At 38.4% G+C, this 17,942-nt stretch overlaps 1 protein-coding gene across 2 annotated transcripts in view; it reads left to right on the forward strand.

The window, feature by feature from the left end:
• Positions 1 to 17,942, forward strand: part of LOC103476767 (receptor-type tyrosine-protein phosphatase epsilon-like) — a 37,875-nt gene that overhangs the window by 3,782 nt on the left and 16,151 nt on the right. The window contains exons 1-2 of one of the 2 annotated variants that reach the window (XM_081616219.1): positions 9,160 to 9,252; positions 13,068 to 13,290. The gene's annotated coding sequence lies outside the window, so the exon portion shown is untranslated. Of the gene's footprint in view, positions 1 to 9,159; positions 9,253 to 13,067; positions 13,291 to 17,942 lie in introns of those variants that run through there. The other variant, XM_008429327.3, reaches the window with a different exon arrangement.

Genomic DNA, 17,942 nt, shown 5'->3' on the forward strand with positions numbered 1-17,942 from the left:
CTAGCTCCATTGTGGTGAATCCCAGGAAAGAAGCTTACTCCTTTATCCTTGGCTGAGCTGCAGCTGAACAAGTGAGGCTGTAATTGCAATGATTATCATCTCATGTCCCCGGTTTCACCTATTGTGTCCCAGAAGTGTCATTTTCAGAGTCCTCAAACTGGAGGCTGGAGATTACTTTCCTCATCCTCCTGGCTCGTGTGGATAAAACTGAATTTTCTTGGCCATTTCCCACGACAGGATGGCTGCTTATTATGAAGTGCAGGTGTTCGAGGCTCTGGTCCTACCCACACACCGAGTGCTGTGCACTGTTTAGTCGAGGTTTAGATTTTGCGTCGGCGGAAAAGTTACACAATGTAAGAAACAATTGTATCTCTGTGTGTTCGGTTAGTTTGACAGCAGGGAACATCACAGGTGGACTCAAAATGGTTTGTGATTTTTTTTTTTTTTAAATGGCATACATCATAATTCACAGCTCTGTATAAGCAAATGGCAATTTGTTTTCCATTGTAAAAGGGGACCTATTATGCAATTTTTTTTGTTGCACATTTTTGCTTTTCCATTTAAGTCTTTATTGCTTCTAGAAGCAGTTAGGTGAAATATCAGATTGTTGTTTTTTTTGCGAAAAAATGCAATGAACATGATTTGTATATCCCACAGACCCGTTTTAACCCCTTCAAGGAAGTATAGTAGGTCTCCTTTAAAGAAATGATGTTAATATTTGTGTTTTAAGCTGACAGAAAAGAATGACATGGTAGCTACGGTAAACACCACCTCATAGACTCACTGCTGTCTCTTTTGGGAGTTTTGGATGACGATAACACTCAAATACAGCTTCGATGACCTCCATGTTTTGTTTTTTTTTTAATCATTTTTAGTCAACGCAGAGCAGACAGGAAGTAGCTGTTCCTATAATAATAGAACATTATGAACACGGCTTCCGTTTTGACTTGTAGAACTAAAGAACTGAATGACTAAAGGCAAGTAAAATACTGTATGAAGAATTATTTATCATTTCTTTTAAAACCTACCAATTATTAGGTCAGACGTTTTATGACAATCATGAGTGTTATACATTTCACAAAAACTTCTCTGAAGGATTTTTTTATGCTTCAGTATACCGTATTTTATTACCAGTGCCATCATCCTTTTTGAAATATTTTACTAAGTAAAACTTTTCCAAACCCCCTGAGTAACACTCTTGCCCTTTTAAATAAGAGCCAGGGGCCAAAAATTGCCTGGAGTTCCACCCAGAGGCCAAATTGTGTTCAAAACCAGAAAACGGCTCCAGCATTACCCTTCTGCCCTTTTAAAAGTATGATTCATATTTGATTGACAGATTTAGTTACAGGATTTATCTCTTTGTTCCGCTTCAAAGATCAGCTGGGCTTGCATGACTTTTTCCACAGTACGCTTTTAACCGTACGAGTCTTCCATGGTTTTTATATTCCATCATGTACATTCGAAGAAGTTGAAAATCTTACAGTCAGATGTCAATGTTAGTTCTGGGAGTGGTAGATGGCCTGTTGTGAGAATAGTTTGTTCAATAAAATACCAGGTTCATTTTAGTATTCAGTAAATCCATGTTCGACTTGGCATTTAAAGAAACATGCTTCAGAGATTGAAAACATTTGTTTTGTACATTTCTGCAACATATGAAGCTAAGATTTATGCTAATCTGAGCACATGTACCCTGCATTTTCCACAGGTCAGCATAAAATGTTTGCATACTGCCTGACCAGTTGCTAGCTTGGTATGAGTGTGTTGCATCATTCCATGTAACCTTTTTAGACTTTTATTTGACCAATCAGAGCGGGAGGGGACCTAAAACTAGATATATTTATAAATAAACAGAGAAAAGAAATTCTGAACTATTCTAGAAGAATTGAATGGGAATATTAAACCCAAAAACTGAGCACACAATGCATATACAGTGCAATGTTGGGTGCTGGCAATAATTTTTTTTTCCTTTATATTTTTTGTACTATGAATGCATTTTTCTATTAAGTGTATTACCAGAAAGGAGCAGAAAAAATTTCAGCCCATTATCTCTAACGGTTTTTGAGATTTTGAGGGGTAGGTGGTACCTTGCCACAAACCAACCTTCTAGTAGAAAAAGATGGGGTTTTTGAAAGCCGATTACTTAAAAAATAAGTCAATTTGACACTTATTTGTAATGACATTGTTTAAATATATATAAATAATATTAAACATGAATATGTACAGTATAAATAGCTTATTTTTAAAATGAAGGTTCTTAAAAAAATGTCATTTTGATATATAAAACAATTTTCAATATTTCCCCTGACAGCAGAGATGGCATGCTTGGGATACCATATTAAAAAATATATGTTGAAACCAAGCCCCAAAAGCTATTTCGCCCGTCCTGCTATGCGGTCTTAACAGGCTCAATTTTTTGTAGGGGTCTAGGACTATTCAATAAAGATTTATTAGGCCGCAAAACTGCTTCCAAAGCTCATTTCAGATGGGGGGGGGGGAAAAATTCAAAAATTGACAAAATTAAGCGTTTTTTGACCACTCACCAAACTTGTATTTTTCATCAGATTTCAATAAAACTTCTGTACTACAGATAAATTAAACTGGTGAATAACATAAAGGCTTCCATTTTTGGCCATCTTTAATAGTTTCCTTAGTATTGCTGGTAGAAAATAGGGATTCTTTGTTTGTTTTTAAAAAAATCTAAATTTAGAGAATTTTTGACTTTCACCAAAATGTTTTTTTTTTTTTTATGCATTTCATTCAAACTTCCTTCCTAGATGTCAATTAGGCTTCTGCATCATATAAAAACATTTATTTATGGATATCTTTAATAGTTTTTTCTATATTGTTGGCAGAAAATGGAGATTGTTTCTTTAGATTTCTTCTTTTATGGAAGGTTTCCTACTACCGACCATCTTTAAAAGTGCCAAAGAAAGTACAGTTTTTCATAAAAAAGTGTCTAGAATTTATTATTTTAGTATAGATAGTCATTTTATCATGCCGCCACCCACATAATGATGCCCTGGGCGGTTGCCCATGCCTCCCATATCAGAAGCCACTGAGCACGTCTGCTAACGCGCTTCATGTGCTTGTTGGACAAATCGCACAAAATCAGCACAAACCTAAACCACATAAATACAGGTCATCATGCATAATTCTCGCGGCCCATAAAAACAGGATCTTGTTTTATGACAGGGAAGCAAAGCATACCTGTGGAAGAGTAGGGGAAGGAGGAGAATAAATAATCCCACGTTAAGGTGAGGAGGTTAAGGGACCATGTTTGCTTAGTTTCTCCTCTTTTGTAAAAGTTTAAACTAGATTTAACTTTAGATCCAACTCCTCCCGCAGTCTTTGTGCGGCGCTCCGGCAGATCGCGTTATAACGCTGTGGAGCTCGGCATAACGCAGTAGATGTCAGGATCAGCCAGTCGGGGGGGTTCGTCCGCTTTTCAGTTTGCAAAATCACAAAAAAATTTGTTAAAACAGCGTCCCCGCTAGACCGTGCACACGGTAAAAAGCTCAGGATGGGTTCACTCGATCCGCTCTTAGAACTACCGGAGGCTTAAAACTCGTTATTCGTTTTTTTAGCTAGCTTCACCACGTAGCCACACTTAGCTTACAGAAAGCGCGAAAGCTGGAAGGGGCGACTCGGGGGAGGTATGTTCGTGTGTTGATACGCGTGGGACAGCAATGGACAGCAATGGCGCGTGTGTGACTGACGATAAATCACGTAATGTCCAGTCCAGTAATATATATCCATCAATGCTGCTGGCGCTCTGTCCTTCTCTCGCACTTCCCGCTACTTAGCAGTGGGTGTAAGGTTACATTGTGTTGCATTCAATGTTGTCGGAAAAAAAGAGTTTCGTGCGCTTAATGTCCGATTTGCCATAACTTTTGAATTCATTGTCGCTAGCTGGGGTGGCAACAGGGGTGGCAAGGCTCTCGTTTGGGGTGGCAGCTGCCACCCCAATAGATCCGCCCCTGGCTGTAGCTAAAGTGGAAGATTCTCATGTCAGGGCGTAGCAGCACCGGTTCTGTGGGTCCAATCAGCTGATTGTTCTGCTACAGGCTGAACTTCATGTGCTGCTGTGAACAGTTTGGGGTCTCCATTGGTGGGTTGTCTAAAGGAATCTCAGACTGAAGAACTTTCAGCCTCCAAGTCACTTAAACTGGCTCTTTTAAATACCAGATCTCTCTGTGCTAAAGCTCTATTAATTAATGATTTCATCACTGATCTTAATATTTTATTTCTGACAGAAACATGGTTGAATGACAATGAACCAATCGTACTAATTGAATCAGCGCCTCCTACTTATTTTTTTTAAGTGAAAATAGAAAACACACAAAAAAGGAGGCATGGCTTCAATATTTAAGAATACCATAAACTGTAGTAAAATCTCTTTGGGTAATTCCACGTCTTTTGAGTATCTGGGAAGGCCACAAACAAACTTTGACACTAACTTTATACAAAACTCCAACATATGTGGAAAATTTCTTTATGGATTTGAATGAGCTCCTATCTCTCATATGCATTGATTATGATTGTTTAATAATTGTCGGTGATTTCAACATTCATGTTGACAACCCCCAAGACCGAGGGGCAAAAAAGCTCTGTAATATATTAGAGAGTTTTGGTTTAACACAACATGTCAAACAAGCAACACACACACATTGGACCTGGTTATCAGTAAGGGTGTGAATATTTCCAATGTCTCTGTAACTGATGTTGCCTGTCGGCTGACTTTGCTGTTATCTTTGACAGTTCTTTATCCGTTAATCCACTTAGACAAATGGCTACCATCACAAAACGTACTTTCACAGAAAACACAGCTGAAACATTTAATTCAATCTACTGTTCTTCCACGCCCTTAAGCTATAACGACATAGATAAGTTGGTAGATGATTTTCAGTCTAAAGTTTCAGATATCATTGATTACATTGCCCCCATTAAAGTGAAGGTTGTGTCTGGTAGGAAGAAATCTCCATGGAGAAATGCACAAACTGTTCAATCTGCTAGACAACTCTGTCAAACAAAAATGGCGTAAAACTCAACTTCACGTTTATTATGACATCTACAAAGAACGACGACGCAACTATCACTCAACACTAAAACATACAAGGGAGGCTTTCTTTGCAGATAAGTAAAAACATTAACAATGTCCAACCTCTATTTTCTACTGTTGACACAAAACCTTCAGTAACGTTACCGCCTGAGTTTCAATCTAATGCAGCCAATGAATTAACCAGATTTTGTCAGGAGAAAATTAAAATAATCTGAAGTTTAATCTGCACATCCACTCTAAATCCAGTACCATCGCTAAACCCAAAAATAACAAATGCAGAAAAAATGACCAACTAATTAACAATAAAACCCTCAAATAAATTATAGATCAATCAATCTCAGGTTCCTGAATCTATCTATCCATCCATGCATGCATGGATATATATATGTGTGTGTGTGTACATATGGGTTTGAAGTCCTGGATTCAAGCCCAGGACTTTCTTACTGCAAGGCAACAGTGGAACCTACTGATCCAAGCTGTGTGAAGCTGACACCCCACCCACGTCAAAAAATACAGCAAATAGTCTGAATGGTTAGTGCTCCGTTTGTGCAGGTTTGTGCCGTTAAAATTTTCGTTTGTGCAGCTTTCATCTTTGAGATATTAAAAGTTATAATTTTGGCCGATGACGTCACCATCCCCCCATATGCTCCAAAACAAACCAAAGTGGGCTAATTCGTTAGTGCTCCGTTTGTGCAGGTTTGTGCCGTTAAAATTTCAGTGTAATTTCAACCTCTCGTTAATATTCTAGCGGTCTCAAATTGTTTTGAATAAGTCATTTTTGGAATTTTTTCAACCCCGATTTTGATTTTTGAACAAGGTAAGTAAATTAATGCTCAACTAGCAAATTGGCCGTTATAGGCTCATGTAATTTTTTTACACGTTTGCTGCATAATCAGCAGACAGTACATCAACAATGTGAATATAATTCTTCAGACCACCTCCGAAATCAAAGCACAGTTGAACAGGTTATACACATTACGTCAGGGTCAGGCTGCATGTCCTTTATTAGCAGGATTCAATTATTGTGGAGAGAACGCTACGTTCGTGAAAAATCATTGCTATCTTAAAACATTTCTTGAAATGAGACACATTTTTTCTTGTTCTAAGTCTTTATTGAAGTTCAAAACAAAATGTACACATTGTACAACAGCTGAGAATCTGAAGAATTAAAAGAAGTAGCCCACACTTAGGTTTGATTTGGAACATGATAGGGTGACAGTGACATCATCGGCCAAAATTATAACTTTTAATATCTCAGAAACCAAAACTGCACAAAGAAAAATTTTAACGGCACAAACCTGCACAAACGGAGCACTAACGAATTAGCCCACTTTGGTTTGTTTTGGAGCATATGGGGGGATGGTGACGTCATCGGCCAAAATTATAACTTTTAATATCTCAAAGACGAAAGCTGCACAAACAAAAATTTTAACGGCACAAACCTGCACAAACGGAGCACTAACGAACTAGCCCACTTTGGTTTGTTTTGGAGCGATATGGGGGGATGGTGAACTCTAGATGACCTAAAAAATAATGTTTAAAATCTCAGAAACCAAAACTGCACAAACGAAAATTTTAACGGCACAAACCTGCACAAACGGAGCACTAACCATTCAGACTATTTGCTGGATTTTTTGACGTGGGTGGGGTGTCAGCTTCACACAGCTACTGATCCACCCTGCAGCCCTGATGTTTTATTCACAAAATGAATGTTTTATTCACACCAAAGGAGAATTTGGAGAGTAATCAACCAAACGGTGTTGACTTTAGATTGTGGTGGACTTTAGCAGGAAGCCGGAGCGCCCGGATAGAAACATGCTAACAGGATATTAACTTTTTATAGTTGATTCACAAAATTCAATGTGTCCTGCTCCCCTCCAAAACCAGCTTGGTTGTTTTTGAGAGGAGTGGCAGGAGAAAGCGTTGGCTAGGATTTTCTGCAGAGTGTGGTGTTTCTCTTCATGCGTTTACTTCTCATGATGATTCTCCCTGTTGTACACGTCGTCTTCAGAACAGGTTCAGAACACTTTAAAAATGATTTCTGAGCTTGCTGGGAAACAGTTGTTGTACAGAGGTTGTCCTCCGTCGTTGTCATGAGGCTCCCTTCTTTATGGCAGGTGTAATCGCAAAATAATCTTTTGTCATGGAAAACTTCATCATCTGGATCAGTTTTTCTGTAGGGAACACAGTAAAAACTGGTCCCAAAGTTTCTCCTCATTTTCCAATGGTGAGCCACCTCGTCCGGGGTGGTTCTTCCTTTGTGAAATGTTTAAAATCTGGTCTCAAAGTCTGTCCTCAGAAAAAGAGTGATCTGCCTCGTTCGTGATCGTTTGTTTTTGGGAACAGTACTTCTGGCTGGAGCTCCACAGCTGCTCCTGTGGTTTAAATCTGCTGCCCGGTCCAGGGAACATTCATGTTCAGAGGCACCGGAGGATGCGCCATTTATTGATGTCTCCTGAGAAAAAGCCAGACATGAAGTCAGTGAACTCAAACACGGAGCTGTGACTTTTACCTCAGAAGAAACCTCCCCAGCCGGGTCCCCAGTGGCGGTTTCTGATATGGGAGGCATGGGCAACCGCCCAGGGCATCATTATGTGGGTGGCGGCATGATGAAGTGACTGTATCTATACTAAAATAGTATCAGTTCAACCATCTGCAGTCCTGTTTTGTGAAGTCTCTGTAGAATCAGAATCTGCCGCCTGTTCAACACAAACTTTCCCAGCCAGGTCAGCTTGTGCTTTGGGACGGGATGGAAGTCCGTCCCAGAACAAATCTCTCTCTTCGTCCCCAGCCGGGTCAGCTTGTGCTTTGGGACGGGATGGAAGTCCGTCCCAGAACCAATCTCTTTCATTGTCGTCCTGAGCGGTCCCTTTCGTCTGATTCGTCTCCTGGGAATAAGCGGTCAAATACCTTCCTCATTCCTGTCGTCACCAGATATCCGAGTTCTAAACCGAGAGGGAGAACAAAGGGTATGGCATCTTGGAAACACAAAAATCCTCACTAGACACAAAATTTGAATCTCAGAGAAGCGTTTGGATTCTGACTGATGTGTTGAGATTCCAGCATTCAAAACCTCAGAACCTCTTTGATCAGATTTTATAAACCTTTGCGTAGCAAAATTTTCTCTAATCTTTAACTCTCAGTTTTTATATATTTTAGTACTATCTTGTTCTGAAATTCACACACCTCCAGACCTGGATGAACAGTTAGATGGATTGTTGGTTGGATGAACAGTTAGATGGATTGTTGGTTGGATGAACAGTTAGATGGATTAGTCAACTGGAGGAGATGAAGACGTGCTGCACAGACTTTGTGTCACTGATTTTACAATCATTTTAGTGGTTGGCGTTAATTCTACTAATTTTTAAAATGAGCAGTTTAGATTTAGCTTCCGCTTGTTTTCTTTTTTTAAAGTGTTTAAAACATTTAGGCTATGATTCGACACCAAACACATTCATCTAATTGGTGATCTTAGTGCAAAAATAAATTCTCCTTGAGAACCATCTTGAAAAATAATACAACTTTCGGTAAGTATGAGTTAAACTGGTCCAAATATGTTTGATTTGACAACAAAATCAAACATATTTTCCCTTAGCAAAGGTTCCCTTTGCTAAGGGAACCTTAATTGGTTCCCTTAGCAAAGGGAACCAATTAAGGTGACAGATTTTGCTAAAACCTTAAATTATCTGCTGTACTGTTAATTGTTCTCCACAAGATGTTGACCAACAACCAGAGCCCGTTAACCGTTGGGATATTTAGGCCCGAGCAGCGAAGCGCTGCGAAGGCCTATTGAAATCGTGCTGTAAATTATTATATATGCTTCCGTAAAATAAATTGGCTTTTTGGAGGCTTTATCATATTCAAAACCTCACTTCATATATGTATATATGAAGTGACTGATCCAGATTACTTCCTGTCTAAATTTAGAAAATAAATAAGAAAAAAATAATAAAACAAAAAATAAATAAAATTAACAATTATCAACCTACAAATAAACTCTGTAAATAATACAAAAAATAGAAATTTAAGAATAAAATTAAAATGGATAAAGAAAATGGCTCCAACAACTTCTATTCCGCCTTTTCTCGCACTGTATATCGGTATTACACACGACCCGTTGCCATGGTAACCGACAAACGGCTCAACGAGCAGAGAGAGCAGAGAATATCCATCAGGGGAATCAACACCAAAAAGCAAGTATTTCCCACACAAAAAGTAGCAAAAACACTAAAACAGAACATCCAGTCTGTTACATTATGTTGTCAGGCTTAATGTCTATATTGTGATTATTAATAAGTTTTCGCCTGAGCACAGCTGATTAGCTGATTTAAACAGCTGCTCTACTGATGACTTGGTGGGCGGGTTGACCTTCTTTTAGTGCTAACGGAACCAAAACACACCGAACTGCGCAGCACATGCTAACGTTATCAAAGTCAATAGCAGACTAGTATAACTGACCCACTGCTCACTTGTTCAGTGTTTTCTTTAAGTCAAAACTTTTTTCTCACTTGTGAAATCTGAATTAACTGCTAAACATTGCGTCCGTTGTTCTGATGCTCTGCGTGATTGTAGTAGTTTCCTGACCACCGATATTCCTGACTCAATGGACAGCAATGGCGCGTCTGTGACTTACGATAAATCACGTGATGTCCAGTCCAGTATGCTGCTGGCGCTCTGTCCTTCTCTCGCACTTCCCGCTACTTAGCAGTGGGTGTAAGGCAGTGGTTCTTAACCTGGGTTCGATCGAACCCCAGGGGTTCGGCGGAGCCTCTGCCGCGGAGGTAAAGACACACTTCTGTAAAGTAATAATGACGCGCCCCGCTTTGCCATCATTTGCTGCAGAGGATCACGTTACATTGCTTAGCCAATCAGTGCTGCAGAGGAGCACGCACGCCTCCTCCCCCTACCCCCCTCAACAGTTTCCAGCAGCGCACGTGATATTTTATTTATCAGAAGGTTCAGTGAATGCGCATATGAAACTGGTGGGTTCGGTACCTCAGAAAAGGTTAAGAACCACTGGCGTAAGGTTACATTGTGTTGCATTCAATGTTGTCGGAAAAAAGAGCGCTTAATGCGCTTAATGTCCGATTTGCCATAACTATTTATTGAATTAATTGTTGCTATCTGGGGTGGCAACAGGGGTGGCAAGGCTCTCGTTTGGGGTGGCACCTGCCACCCCATACCACCCCAGTAGATCCGTCCCTGGCCTCCGCCATTTTAATACCGATCAAATGAAAGATGATGACCATATACAGAGAGAGCGATGTAAGCTCGGTATGTAGGCTAATAACCATTGACAATGAACATTTTAGCTTCTGTTTGTTCCATTATAAGTGGCTTTGTTTAAATCTTGTACGTGCGAGGACTGAGGCAAACGTAGATGACTGTGAAAAATGGTACAAGTTTACGTGTGTGGGGTCGGTTGGACTCCATTTCTGGACACAAGGATTAAATCTTTTGGTGCATACTGCCCCTTGTGGCCATCTTACTTGTAGTATTCAGAATTGCATTTTTGCGTACAACAACCAGAATCCTTCATGGAGGATCCCCAGACGGGGAATCCCAGTCAGACTTTGGTGGCTGTGGGTGTTTGTACATTTAAAGCTTTGTTAAGAAAGTAAATGTTTTCTTTTATGACTGTGGTAGCAGCATAATTTTAGCGCTCACAGATCAACCAACAGTGAGTAGTTTTCATTACTCATTCAGTCTGAGAAGACACAGGTTGAAGTGTCTGTGTATGCATTGATCTCATTTTAGTCATTTTAAAGTTTGCATATGTTTATGGTTTTATGTCTTGGCAATATTTTTTTCATTTTCCTTGTGTGGTTTACATGTCTTTTTTTTTTGGATGTCTATTTTTGCAAAAAATGAATTGCAAAAATAGGTGTCAATAAAAATATTGATTTGTGGAATTGTTTTTATTGTAGTTATCATCAATTAGGTACATAGATGTCTGGATTTCTGTAGCGGCCAAAACCAGTATGAGGTTTTCTGCTATATACTATTCTGTTGTATGATGTTTAAATAAAGATTAAGTAAAATTAAAAAATAATAAAGAAAATGTCCTTCCAATGAAAGGTCATGTCAAAAAGATTTTTTTTAAATATCATATATAGGTTAAACAAAGGATTATTGTTTTCCAAACTTTATTCTTGCTATAAAGGAGTTTCTCAAGTGTTTAAGTTTTAGGTTCATTCTATAAATATTAAACAAAAACTGATTTCTCTCTTCCACAGCTCTAATATCATAAGCTTTTTAAAACTATATTTCATTTAAACGAATTGCTCTTTAACTTGTTATATTTGATCAGAGTCTAAAGCAAGGAAGCCATTAAAATGTATACGGTAACATATGTTTTTCTTTTTTATGTTATCAATCATAATGGTGACCGGCAATAAAACTTAAAGGCCTCTTTGCCTAGTTTTTTACAAAAAGAGTGAAAAACAGAGAAAAGCACATAAAATTGAAATAAGTGGGATCAGTACATGTCATTCTGCAAATTATTACTAGTGTTTAAAATCAAGTCCCTGGAGAAACTTCTTTACTTTGCAAAGGCCCAGTTAACCTCTGGGATGGTCTCCTCGCGGTGCGCCAAGCCACTTGCCCAAACGAATAAAAACAAAACTCAGATTTTGTTTCTGACAAATGAAAGCGAGCAAACACGCTTAAAGGGTCCACAAGTGTTAATAGGCACAATATTAAACCCCCAGAACAGATTTTTACTGCCTTATTCATAAAGGATCTCTTGAGCAGTATCGAGTTCTACTGGATGCTTTTAGTGGAAGGTTTCCTGCACATATTTCACTGCCAGCAGCAGCTTTTTACAGCATTTGGGGGGGAAAAAAATGTATCTCCAATTGGGGAAATAAGGTGCTTTTCACACCTTGTTCAATTACTTTTTCTTTCTCACAGCTCAGGTCAGGGAAGTCATCCAGCCGAGTCTACTGACTAATTTACTTCTACGTTTTTATTTATTTATTTTTTATTTTTTTGGCTCAGCTGTGTTCCAGCAGCTACAGTATCCCTTTGTGCGTCATGCTGGTGCAGAGTGAATAGGAAAAGAGGCTAAGCCTGCTTTCTCACCATCTTTATCAAATCAAAATCTTGATTCTTCTTTTCACTAAACGGGAGAAAATGAATCATTAAATACTTTTGTTTTACAGTGGTGCCCTGGAAAAATATTCACACCCATTAAAGATGTTTCTGTCCTGTTCCAGCTACAAACCCCAGCAAGCTTCACCAGATCAACATAAAATAATGCATAATTGTGAAATGAAAGACAATGTTTTTTATGTTTTTTATGAATAGTCCACATTTTGAGTTTCATTTATTTAATTTTATAAATAAAACTGCTTCATGAAGGCCTCAGATGGAAGTAGAGAAGGTTAGTGAACAAACAGAACTAAGATTAAAGGGCAGAATGAGGTTTGTAACCTAGTTGGTCAGATATGTCAAAGGAATTCAAACCAGTTTACAAACTAACTTGTAACCATACGAATAAACCCATGGGTATGCAAAAACATGCAGACTACAAAAAAACAAAAAACAAATTGAGCCTTTTCATGTGTTGTGCCATGATAGAGGGATTGTTTGACTTTGTTTATAGGTGGTTTTGTTTTTTGTTGAAACAAGTTTGTGGATAAAATCAAAATTGTGTAATTTGTAAAAAGATTATCTGAACAATGGCAATGACATTTTTTTGGGTATTATGGTTATTCATGTAATAAAGAGGTTGGTTTTAGTTTTCTCAGTGGAGGTGAAGAACATAGAATCCAGATGGCTGCACATCCACACCCACTCAGCCAGCTGACTGATGCTGGGTTCAGTCTGGCAGCGATTCCAACATTTTTTTTTGGTGCATTTAGTTGCATGCATTCAGCTTTATTTATTTTTATTTTTTTACGTAGCTTAAAGAAACCGAGATACAAAAAATGTGCCAGATAGTTTTCCAAACTGTTTCTGTTTCATTTACACATTTCTTCTTATTTTTATTTGTATTTTTCCCCAGGTTTCCAAGAGGTCGTCCTCTGTTGATCCGAAGCCCCAAGAACTCTGAAGAACGTTCCGGCACTGCCGTTATCCCGACTTGTCTCTTCATTCATACTTTTGGTAACTTCCAGGAAGTGATGAAGATTTAGGGAAGAAAACCTCCCCAGTAAATCACAAAGACAAACAGCTCGTATCACATGATTGCTATGGAGTGACGGGTCACAGCAGCTTTGAGTGGAACTGTAAGTGCCGTGTTTGTTCATCCTAATATTTACATGTCTATGTTTCCAGAAGTAAACAGAATTTTATTGAAATTCAATAAGGAGATATGATAATCATATAAAGGTAGTAATTCTCCCAAACACTGGAGCATTTTTCTACTAGTCACTTTGCAAACACATAATGTTTTTGTTTTTTTTCCCACATAAACTCAAAGTCTGGATTGGAGAAGATCTTTTCTCTCCTTTTCCTTCTAGTTTGTTCTTTGTTCACAGCGCTCACTCTGCCGCTGACATGCGAAGTTCAGCATCTCCATTGTGCTTTCTTTCACTTTTGTCCTTGGCACTTGACAGCAAAAATGCTGGATGTGTCTTGCATCTTTCTTCCTTTTTTTTTTTTCCACACCTGATGCATTTGCTCCTCAGATCCCGGAAAACAACAGCAACATTTTATTTTCTCTCTCCTTTGGTGTTCCAAACATGCCATATATTCAGAGAATACAAGTCTTTGAAGCCATATTGATCTGGGAGAAAACTGAAGCATGTCTGGATGTGTGGATATATATTTGATATAAGTTGTTATTGTTTGTCAGGAAGTGTTGATGATCCTGTCCTTACAGCATTTTCTATATGTCACTAGAAGCTAGAAACCTGAAGTGGCATCCTTATTCAGCATTGAGCTTATAGAGCATCTGTACATGACCTCTAAATGCAGATCTTCTGACTCCCATCGGTTCCTCACTGGATGCCTTTGAAGACATTTAGTATTTTCTCAGCATCTCCACTTACATTTGAGAATAATTTAAGGAAAAAGTTATGTCAGGCTGCCACATTTATATGTTGCACAGTAAAAAAGATGAGCCACAAACGGCTTTAATCTGACTTTCCTACTACAATGAAGGGATTTGTGTCAAGTTTCAGTGTTTGTTTTGAGTTAGCGTTCGGTTGCATGTGACCCGTTTTCTTATAGTCACTATGAAACTTTATAGTGCAAATCACATGTCACAGCCAGTCAGAAAATGTAATGATAATACAAGAAATGTCGATTTATAATGGCTGATTTATAACAAGCAGCTGCTCACTGATGCTTAACTTCTATTTAATAATGATCATTCTTTACTTGTGTTTTTATTGCATAACTGATCGTATCGTTTTGTTTACATCATCCAAGATGATTCATGGTTACAATGTCAAAACAACAATGTTTTAAAAGAGCCTACAGAATTCCTGTCAGTGGGAATAAACACATGATCATGGGTTACCTTGGGTTACCTTTATCTTAAATTTATGTGACCAGGGCTCATGTCTTCAGAGGTAAAAAAAAAAAACAACACGTTTGTCATCGGTGCTTCCATGGCGTCAGTTCATGTCTATCCTGTTGCAAATGTTGGGTTAATAAACACGTGGAAACAAAACCAGCAGGCCGGTCACTGGGAATGTTTGGATCTGACAGGCTTCCGGTATAAATCATTGAGTTTCCTACAGCAACATCTCCTCCTTTGGATGCTGCACATTTTATACCCTGTCACAAAGTTATCTTTAACTCGTGACAGCTTTCAGTGCAAACTGCATTAACATTAAATAAGCCATGACCCGAGAGGCTGATCCAAAAGTTATGCACTGTCAGTCCTGGTTATACATTGTAACTGAATGACAGCTTTAATGCAAGATTCAACAAATTCAGCTTAGTTGTGATTTGATGGATGGTTGGATGGATGGAAAGGTGGGAAGGATTCTAATGTTAAAGAAGAAATTAATCTCATGTCTCAAAATCTAAATGAAAAGTGTTGTGCTCATTTCTATTCAGTTCGCTGAATATAATATTTTATTTAACGACATTCCACCTCTACTGCAGCCAATGCATCGTGACAGATATTTAATCGGATTGATCGCTCTGGCCTTTAACTGGAACATTTCTGACACACATTAATATACAGCCATTCTGTTTTAGCTCTACGTTTCGGGCGGGTGTCTGACTGTGGAGGGTGAACCTCCATTCCAGTTTTCATCTTTTGAACCCAGAGTTTCTTACTGTTTTCGCCGTTGCTTCCTCTCTTCGCACACACATGAACCGAGTCATGACGTCCCGCTGTTGTACAGTGGTTCATATTTTAGAACCTCATCAACACTTGAAGCTTAGTTTCTCTTTTTCTCCATAACTACCCAGAAACTTCAAGTGTCTTGATGCCTTATCAGATATCCTTTTAGCCGGATCTTAACATTTGACTGTGGTTGGCATATTTTTAGTCCCCATTTACTTACTCATTTCCTCACTAAACATTATATACACTGCTCAAAAAAAATAAAGAGAACACTTAAACAACACAATATAACTCCAAGTAAATCAAACTTCTGTGAAATCAAACTGTCCACTTAGGAAGCAACACTGATTGACAACGGGGACCCTCGTCGGGTCAATCAGTGTTGCTTCCTAAGTGGACAGTTTGATTTCACAGAAGTTTGATTTACTTGGAGTTATATTGTGTTGTTTAAGTGTTCCCTTTATTTTTTTGAGCAGTGTATATAGCATAGCTGCCAGGAAATGACAGACGCACGGTGGGCCATGCAGTGACCCACATGCACAGCATGCCTTGCTGCACTGAGCTGTACAGTAGCATGGGGCTAAATCAGTAGATGCGACTTTCCCACCGAAGGGGAGGGAATAGGAAGCAGGTGCTGGCACTGCATGCTTGTTTAACAGTGGGGAGAGGTTTGGCTCATCTAACAGCATGCAACACATAACCTTTGGCTTTGTGACAAATAACTTGTGAAAGCATGTGTACTTTTTATGTAAAAAATGCATTTGTGCTGCACGCGCACACGACTGTGAATATAAATACTTGTTTCCGACGGCAGTAGAAGACGGCATATTTTTCAATACTCAAACCCCTAATTTATAATCCAGTAACACTTTATGAAATCTGACATCGAGTTTGTTTTGAGAACATTTTAGAGCGTTATTATGTAGCTTTATTTTCAACAAAAGCTTCAGGGCAATGTGTTTTTTTATTTTTTTTATTTGGAATCCCGTCTCGGGGGTTGTAAGAAATTCTCCGAAATATCACAAATGAGGCCCCCAGATGACCCATTTTCACAAGAAATAAATTGACTCAATGAATTATTCCATCTAGTCTTTCGGCCTCTATAACAAGAAGGGGACTTGGAACAGAGGATAAATTAGGACACTCAGTTCTTTTGTTGCCCTTTTACTAAATCAAAGCAAAGACATTAAGGCAGATTTGGCACATTTGCCCAATTTATGGTTTCGTTTCATACCTTTCCCCTTTGAGGATGGCGAGAAAAGCGAAAGGAAGTGTAAGTGACTGACGAAAAAAATAGGTACTGAACTTTGGAGATAAAAAAAAAAAAGAGACAGCGAAAATGTAGTGAGCAATTTTTATTTTTTTTTAATTATCCTGTATGCAGCGCATCATCCACAGACAAAAATTAAAAAGTGTTGAAAAAGGCAGATCATTAAATAATTAAAACATGATTACTAAGGGAAAAAATACATAATACAGATTATTAAAAAGAAATATTTAATAATATTTACACAGATCTTAAGAAAGCAGTGCGAGGCAGGAAAAGACGGGATGTCTAAGAAAGTGAGACATTTCTGTCCCTTCTGTTGAAAAAGAGAGAAAATAATCTTTTTTTTTGTTTTGTTTTGTTTTTTTAGAATAAAGCAACTTTGGTGCATAGGCTAAGTGACAGCTAATTGTTTTGATGTCTAAACTTGGATCTGGGAATGACATAAAATCTGTTAACTCGGATGTCCCACAGCAGCGCACTGCTTATGGATTGACTTTGCAGTGTTGTGACAGTATTGTCATAAGATAAAGGAAACTATTAAGAAAAGTCAAATTAATAGCGATGGCTTTTTATGAAGCATTAACTGCAACTGCTTTAGAGAAACGTGTTTAGATGTGTAGTAGGGGCCAGGAGTGATGTGATTGTGATGTGATGCGCCTCCCTGACAAACATCTTTCATAAAATCATAATTATAATTCTCAGCTATTATTGATGTCTGGATTTACTGAGCTTTTTGCTTTTTCCAGTGCAGAATGAAAGTTGGCTAAAGTGCATCAGCAAGACTACAGACACATTAAAAACAATTGGATAAGTGCGGTATGTGATTAAGTAGCACATATGGGAGTGGCACAAATCAGATTTTTTTTTTTTGGGTGGGTGAAAAAATACAGAATTCAGTCTTTTAGACTGTCATGAAAACGTTGGATATGGGTCATACGTGGACAAAAAAAAAAAGGATTTGGGTCACATTAGCCTTACACTTTGCAGTTCGAAATTCCAATTTAGGACAGACTAATGCAGAACAGGAGTACAAGAGGTTTTTTTCTTTCTTTTTTATGTATTGTGTTGCAAAAGGCAAGTCAGATAGATGTTATAAGAAGTTTCAGAAACCCTTGGAGGACAAAATAAAGAGATGGAGGAAGCTGCTAAAAGGACCATGCAACATTACAGACAATTTTCCCTTGTTAGTAAATTAAAAATATAAAATGACATTGTTTTTTTTTTTCATCCCATAAGATTATGGGATGTTAAAAAGGGCCAGGGACACACAGAAATTGTGTTGTTTTCTCAAAGCAGGTTCCAGTACAGTTCCAGTACATCAAAGCAAACAGGGGAGAATGAAATGGCTCCTAACAAGCAACGCT

The sequence above is a fragment of the Poecilia reticulata genome, chromosome 15, assembly GCF_904066995.2.
Source record: "Poecilia reticulata chromosome 15, P_reticulata-male-v2, whole genome shotgun sequence".
NCBI classification, from domain to species: domain Eukaryota; kingdom Metazoa; phylum Chordata; class Actinopteri; order Cyprinodontiformes; family Poeciliidae; genus Poecilia; species Poecilia reticulata.